Source organism: Strix uralensis, chromosome Z (assembly GCF_047716275.1).
Source record: "Strix uralensis isolate ZFMK-TIS-50842 chromosome Z, bStrUra1, whole genome shotgun sequence".
NCBI lineage: Eukaryota > Metazoa > Chordata > Aves > Strigiformes > Strigidae > Strix > Strix uralensis.
Window position 1 is genome coordinate 25255451 of NC_134012.1, and position 8760 is coordinate 25264210.

Below are 8760 nucleotides of genomic sequence, written 5' to 3' on the forward strand. Positions count from 1 at the left end.
AGGCTGCCACGGTGCCCAAATCAGAAGTCCTCCCCAGTGAATTCCAGAGGAAGCACTATTACAGACATTGCTGTCCTGCTTCCTGCAGGTATTACCAGATTGTTTCAAATAGGCATAGTTCTTCCTCTGGTCCATAATTTTTTCCACTCTTCCCCCACCAGCCAGGTCTGGCATGAGCTAGATTAATATGATGATTTCCTCTTATTCTGTTTCTTTTCCAGGTGATATGAAGGAGACCTAGACTCCTAGTCATGTCAGCAAGGAAAGATTAATCCCACTTAACACAAACAGAAGTTCTTAGCAAAAATTTACATGATGTATATATACCCCTTACTCTTTGGATAGAGGGTACTAGTATTTATTATATTCTGAATTATTTGCACCCTCAGAGATTGCGTTTTTGAAGGAAGAATGCAAAAGATGCCTTTTGCCTGCTTTCAGGATATGAAGGAAAACTAGTTGGCTTGCATTTATTTTTCCTTTGAAATAACAACATAAAGAACAACAAAAAATGACTCAGACAAACCCACCCACTTTACATTAGTTGAACCCCTCTTTCACCATACTGAACAAAACAGTTCTCTCAGGCATGACAACTGATGTTACCTTCCAGAGATGACTCCTGTCTGGGATAGTTTAAGCTCGACGAGATTCCTGAGCAGGAAATTTAGGATACTAAGGGGCTCATCATGTAAAGTGTTTTGCAGTCCTAAAGGCACAGCTGCTGTGGTGCCGTCTGGAGGAAGGAACATATCGACAGTGACAATTACTAACAGCTTTGCTTACGATGTGCTCGAAGCACATGGAGGACTTTTATCAGGTTCTGAGCAGAAGTTTTATCTGTATCTGAAGGCTCCAGTGCTCTCATGCCATCAGGGAAATGATAATAGTTCTACATACATATGTTTTCAGTGTAATTAGAATAAATCCTCTTTTTATTCTAGCCATTTATGCCACATTAGAAGGAGTCATTTAAAAAGGAAAGGAAATATGCAAGGTGGAGGATGAACAGCTCCTCCTGCCTTCCTGCTTCTGAGCAAACGAGGCATAGTATGCTCTGCTTTCATCTGTTCACACACCTCTGACACATTTTGGATGGAAATATGGCCACGGTAGGACAAAGGGCACTGTACATAGATCCAACAGGCATGCCTCAACCCAGTTCTTCAGAAGAACGGGGTTGACATTGCGCTTAGGCATATGGTGTAGTTGAGAACTGTCAGTGTTAGGTTAGTGGTTGGACTAGATGATCTTCAAGGTCTTTTCCAACCTTGATGATTCTGTGATTCTGTGAAGAGCAGGGAAAACCACCCCAGACTACTTCAAGGGGCAAAAATAGCTGACAGGGGCTTCAAGAGGCAAATACAGCCAGTCATCACTGAACAGAAAGAAGTTAGCAGTCCCCTGACACAATTAAGTCATTGGCCTGCATTGCAACCTCCCAAAAATTTTATTCCCCACTCCTCTTTTTTTTTTTTTTTTTTCTTTGTAGAGGGAACTTCTGGTCCCACTGGAAGTAATAACTCAATAGAAGGGATAAACAAAGTTTCATCCGAGAAAGCTCTTTCCTAATCAGGAAATGAACAGGAGTTTTCAAAAAACTCTGATGGTTATTTGAGCTCCCATTAATATAATTATTTGCCATGTTACAGCAATCTGGGACTCCTTGCACCAGCAACTGGAAAGCTATTATTCTTTAGGAGTGTACTATTCAGCTGAGCCTTCAGCAACACAATGTTTTGTTTATCAGCATTAGAGGTATTTATACTCTGAAAGGTAAAAGGAGATTTTTTAAAAGCTTTTGGGAAAACTGTATCCAAACCTAGGGGAGCTGACCAATTAGGAGATAGGTTTCTTTTTTCTAAACACTGATTTAAAATAAAAAAAAGAAAGAAAGAAAAAAACCCACCTAATCACAGGGTGTCAAATAGGTAGTAAAATGTTTCTGTATACTTGTAAACAACTGTCCATGCCATTCATAAGGGATACAACAAAACCATATGCTTCACCTTTGTGTGACAGTCTGTGTCCACAATGGTTACAAGAAAAATATTACAGAATCACAAGCCCCCTTTTTTTCTGTACCTTTCAAACTTTCTTGCTCTCTTGACAACCACTTCTTTCCCTTCACCAACAATCAAGAATGGACATTTAGCATGGGGATCAAGCTAGTAAATCTACTGACTTGGGAAGACAGAGCATGGGTGGAAAGGGATCATTAGTGGCTGCCAACCTCAGTGCAGGGGCCTGCGAAACAACCAAAGAGCTACTGAGGAAAGAGATCTCTTCCATAACTTACTGAACTGTATAATGAAAGATAAGCATTCTACACAACTGAAACTATTTATGTAGCATGAAAAAAGCTTTATTTTTTTTAGGAAAACTTTAGGAAAACCTATACTCTACATCCTGATTTCAACTGCTATTTTTTCTTCTTTTCAAGGTGTAAAATTAACCAAAGTGATTTTTTTACACCTATTTGTAAGGTGTAAAGAGAAAAAAGATAAAAAGAACAGGATGGGGGAAACTTCTTCTTAAAAGAGTTTTGCTTCACTCCTATGAGATCTTTTGCACAATACTGTTAAAAGATAAACATATTCATAATATATGCCTTCCTCATTGTTATGGTCCTGTACTCCAGCATGGAAAACTAGTAATACCCTGTTACTTTGGTGACAAAACTTCGTCTCTGAAAGGCAGAAAACAAAATTCCTCAAATCTTAGTCTGTAATGATTGCAATTAATTAGCAATTCAACTGAAGTCTATAGACAGATTAGTTTTAAATAGCTGAGCACCAGAAGGAGCAATATATGACAGCTGCAGCAGCTGGGAAGCAAAAGCTTGACTATAAATTGGAAAGACATTGAATTTCTTTCACTTTGGCAAAACAGAAAAAACCCTCTGCTTTAGAGAGAGGCCCACAGCTGGTCTAGCAGGAATAAGTGTACGGGGCTGCATGAGAGAGTAGCAATGGCCTTCCCAGATTCACAGGAGGGAGCTGACTGTTGACACCACGGATGTAAGCAGTAGCAACTAAGATAACGTGTAGCCAACAACAGAGTAGAACAGGAGACTAAAAACACAGTACACAGTCAGTCTATAGATGACATTGAAGCATAATTCAGAGTAACTATAGTGTCTAATTGCTCTGCAAAGCAAAGGTCCTCTAGGCAGCACTATGGAAAGAAGAAAAATGAAAGTAGAGATGAAAGTTAACTTCTTTAAATGTCAAGCTTGTATGGCATCTGTTATAAGCTCTAAATAATACATTGGTATTACATCCTGTCCACTTGAGCAGTTAAAGAAAACTCTCCTTCCTCCCATATAGGGACAGGAATTAGTCTGTAGTAAGGTCACCACTTACTACATATTTAGCTGTGTTTGCCAAGATATTTGTTAAGGTTTAAGTGAAAAATCTTAACCTCTAGGTGAAGCAGAGAGAGTATGCCCACATATAACTTTTAAAAGCTGCCCCTGGTAAAGGAACACAAACGTCTCCAATCCTGTCATTAAAACTTGGAAGATGTTAGTCTAGAGAACATTAAAAAGTAAGTAATCTGAATTTTCACTCCACTGTCTTCTAAATGGTCAAATTTACCTAGATACAATTCCAATTGAAAGTCAGGATGGTCACCAATATAGCACAGTGTTTTCTTTTTGAAGGTACCCGTTTGCTGCTACTGTTGTTTATCTTTTCGTAAAGTAATGTACAGAAAGCAGCACTAATAATTCTCCAAGATACTGCTGGAAGAATAATCACTCTTCTCATATCATGCATACTCATGCAGAGGACCTCCTGTTATGTTATAATTTCAGCAGTCAGATGTAAGTAAATGGAGCAGAGAGAAAGATCTGCCAAAAACAGATAATCTCTTCTGAAAGCACATAAAACCAAACTGGGTGAACTCAGGTGGCTGAGAAGTCTTCTTCAGAGAACTGCAGATCTTCAGGTCATACCAACTTCTCTATATGACAGTGATGGATGGTGCTTGTTGCAGTCTACAGCCTCATTACATTTACAATAGTCTCTCTTCTTATACTCTGACGGTTTTGACCCCTTTGGGAAACACCCATCAAAATATGCTGATAAGTACAGAGTAAAAAACAACAAAGTGAATAGTATTTGTCATACTTTTTCAGTAGATAAACATCTTCAAAATAAGCATGAATTACATTTGAGTAATATCTTATTTACTAGGATTGTAATAAAGTCCCTCTTGATGTCTAGCTCAGAAGTTGATTTAGTAGGTTATTATGTTTGCTAATTACTCAACTAAGCTAAATTGCTTATTATCTCAGATAGAGGATTGTTAAGTGACCGAGACAATAACTTGGGACCTGCAAACCTGAATTCAGATCCCAACCCATAATGACCTCAGCTAAACTGCTGAGGCTCATTTTATCACTTGTGAAAATGCAGTTTACTACCTGCAGGTGATGTCAGGTGACATACATTAAGAACTGCAAATCACGCATGTCCTAGAATATCAAAAACAAATAAATACTGATATATCTGTAACTTCATTAAAGTAGCCAAGTTCTGTAAACACCTCAGCTTTTGAGATATCCTGAGCAGACTTTGAAAATGAGACAGTTTTTCAACGTTTTTTGATGCTGAATGTCTAATACAAGGCATTTAACATTTTCAGACACAATCATTTTAACTTATGATCCAGATTTTAGTGTTGAGTAAACACCTTCAGTAATGTTGTCAAAACTCATTAAAGTCCAAATCCCACTAATGGTTCAGAGTCCTAATTTCAAAACATTTCAAGTCATCTGCAAAGTTTTTCTCAACATAAAAGCAGCACAACCTAACAATAACCATGGTATTATCATGGCATCACTGCGATTGGAGGAGACTTCTGCTCCAAAACCTCCTGCCCAAAGCAGGGTCAGCCATGAGGTCAGTTCAAGATGCGCAGGGTTTTACCTGATTGGAGCTTGAGACCCTCCAAGGGTGGGCATGGCACAATTTCTGGGATTGCTCTGAGATACATCACTTTTTCTCACACATTGTACACAAAGATTAGAGACCTTATCTGTGTCTGAGAAATCCACTCTATTAGACCTTGTGATTAGGTGGTTACTTGAGTTTCTTTGATCCCACTAACTTGACAGTAGTTTAGAGCATTGTTGTTTTGTACTAATCTAGGATCCAAAAGAAGACTCCAAGCTCATGTGAATTCACACTGTTATCCATTTTCCAGAGAGAACAAATCTTAAGATACATGACTTTCAAACAAGTGTTTCATTCCTCTGTCATTTTTGACTGCAGATCCTCACAATTTTTTAAATTTTAATTAAACAAATTTTAAGAAGTTTTTGCTTATATTAATAATCCAGAAACCATAGAATCCTCAAATATGTTAACTAAACAGCAGCACGTGCAAAAGTTTATGTCAACTAACCTGAGGAATTGTTTTAGGAAAGCCTCAGGGGGAGGTTCTTAGGTTTAGCTTTGTTTTGGTTTTTTCCTGATGATACTCCATTTAAATTCATGTTAGCTGACACATGCCCTGGCCCATTGTTATACACTCTAAAGTCCTCTCTTGTACAGAAATTTGACCTTATGGGAAATTCAGTTATTTCAGCTATTGCAAAAGTTAATGAGCAGAAGCCGTAGAATATTTTTATAGGAAAGTTTTTGTATTCAAGACATTTTGACTTTAACTCAGCCTACACTAAGTATCAACACACATTCAAGGATAGAAGACTTACCTGTGTTTACATATGTGTGTTTATTCATACACTCTGCTTTCTAGAGGGAGCTGCTTAGCAGTGATGAGAGCAAGTTGGGAATTGTGAAGGAAACCAGAGGCACTGGCCTCCAAAGTATCAGTGATTTGTAGATTTCTTTTTAAGCATATCTATGTATGAAACTTTACTCAAAGTACCATGGCAGTTAGAGGTGTGATATTTATTTTGTAGACAATTTTAACTGTAAAAGAGCTCCTCCAACCCAAATTGCCTCAGTGGTAGGTGCTTCCCCAACCTGAACCCGCTACAACCTCTGCACAGTTCTGGAAGGCTGTGAAATGAAAAAAAAAAAAAGTATTATGAGACACTTGAAGCAGCAAAACCTTTTCAGTGTCACTTGAATAGCTTAACTTAAAATAAGTAGACCAGTCAATGGAGTTGCACTGATGTAAAAGTAGATCAAGTACAGAAGTAGAGTACTGGCATCCCCACTGGACTAGAGATGCCAGAGAGCCACTTTCTATTCTGAACCCCTCCACTGCTCTGGTAGATAACATTACGTGTATTATCCAGCCTGCCAAACCCTCCTCTTACTTTTTCTATGTGTAGTTTTAACAGTAGGAAGAAAAAGTATTTTTCTGAGACAGTCTCATGGTCATGCTACCTGAAATTGAAGAAAACAACAAGTTATTTAGATATTTTCTATACAATTCTGCCAGCCTGATTCCTGCTAGAAGAGGGCTCCATTCAAAAAAGAATAATGATTCCATGCTTTTAAGTAGATAGAATAGCAATACACAAGACAGGTCCCATTGGTTTTATTAGTTGTCAGCCCAGACTATCAGTTCATTGACAAATTATTTAAAATTGTTTCAAGCCTACAATATTATTTATTCATTGCTCTTTGTCATTTATTTTTTATAATTAAAGGTTATTCACTGTTTTGCCCAAGGACTCATATCAGATATTTCAGAAAAACAACTATGCCACATTACCCGGCTTCATTTGTATGATGGTGAATATATAATTAACTCTTTTGTTCTGAAGGGAGGCCTGAATTCTTTATTCATTACTAACAATACCTAAAGGTAATTACATTTTCCTAAGACTAAGATTATGGAGGATAATTATCATTTAAAGTAACTCATCTGAAAATCTGTTTTGAGCCCTTTATTTGGCAAAGTCTATAAATTACTGGGGAAGATGGAGCAAAAAAACCCATTGTAAGTATTGAAAAATAAAGGTTATAATTTGTATTTGCAGTATTTTTTGCTTTGTGCCTAACACAGAGTAAGGTTAAATGCGTTTTGAAAGCTGCTTATGGGTGAAAACCAGCCTCTTGCTTACATATAAATTTTTCCTACAGAATTTCAGGATATGCAGTTACAAAACTATTTTGTTTTAATATAATTGATTTTAAGAGTACAAGACCAACAGAGACTGTCATCCCTGACAGTGGCCAGCAGCAGATGTATAACAGAGACATATCTTCTCCCTTCCTACATAAGACCTTGATTTCTTAAATGGTACTGATTCAAGAAATATAACAGCATGTGTAACTGTTTGCGGTGGGTTAACCTTGGCTAATGGCCAAACTTCTACCCACCCAGTCACCCACTCCCCATGCTCAGCAGGACAGAGGGAGAAAATAGGAAGAAACAGGAATGATAAAGCTCATGCACCAAGATAAAAACAGATTGCTTACCAGTTACTGTTGTGGGCAAAGCAGACTCAGCTTGGGGAGCATTAATCTAATTTACTGCCAAATAAAACAGATTTGGGTAGTGAGAAACAAAGACAAAAAATAAACCACCTCTTTTCCCTCTCTCCCAGACTCCACTCCTTCCCTCCAGACTTCTCTCCCCTGTGAGAGGAGCACGGGAGAGTCCTTGCCATCTATAGACTACTGTCTATAACAAACATCTGATTTGTCCTGCCTTCTCCAAGCTGGATACTCCTAGTCTATTAACTGCTCTATACTTTTGATCATGATGGTTGATATCCTGTTAATCTTTTTCTGTTATAATATACCTTTTTTGAGGTGGGAGGGACTGGACTGTCTCAAAGCATTCAAGATCTGGGCATATGGCATATTTCAATAGCAGCATGATTTCATTCTCTCCTTATAACTTTTAATCAATTCTTTTTTTTCATTATTTTTGAGCACAGATATTTTGTGCCAGCAGCTGTCACACCTCCAAGATCTCATTCTTCAGCAATAACAACCCATCACTCTGTAGGTCATGTTAGAATTGTTTTTTTCACATTTGCATAGCTTTACTTTTGTCTACACTGAATGTTATCTAACTTTTTTTTTTCCTGCAACTACTTCATGCAGCTCATTACAGATGGTCTTTATTGCCACTGTCAACAAAATATTGCAAGGTTATGCATGATTATGTTGACTAGAAGAGATTTGGCACAAATTTCAGTTCTTAGTATCTGTCATGATACAATTAAGCTGCAGAGTCAGAGACAGTAACATTTTTTTGTTATCTTCTTGACTTTGCATCTCTTTATGGGAGAATACACTGAAAACCTCCTCCAGACAAAGGAAGCTCATGGAAACTGCTGACAGCTGTATGACCTTCAACACGAGAACATTGTTTTGAGGCCTGTCTAATGCAAAACAATTTACTAAGTGCAGTGCAAAAGTGGTACAATCTGAGCAAAATATGAACTTCGTTTTTAGAAAAATCAGATTTACACATCTTCCTGGGTGGGAGAAACATGACTATGCAGCTTACAGTCATGCCTCTACAAAAAGGCCACCAGTACCACAACCTCTGTCCCTATGTGTGAACACTATGAATATCACACCATCTTCCAGTTTATCATTAAGCTTCTCTCACAAAAGTCAAAATAATTTTTTCCTCTATTTTTTTTTAGAATTCTACCCTGACAATTTCCTCTGCTCTGCTCTTCCTTCAGGTAACCATGAGACTCAACCACTTATATGCATAAAAGACTGTTATTAGAGTTTCCACATTTTGTAAAGCATCATTCTTGTTAATGTTTGCCTGGCAGGCAACACTTCACCTTTACAGCTGCATCAGGCT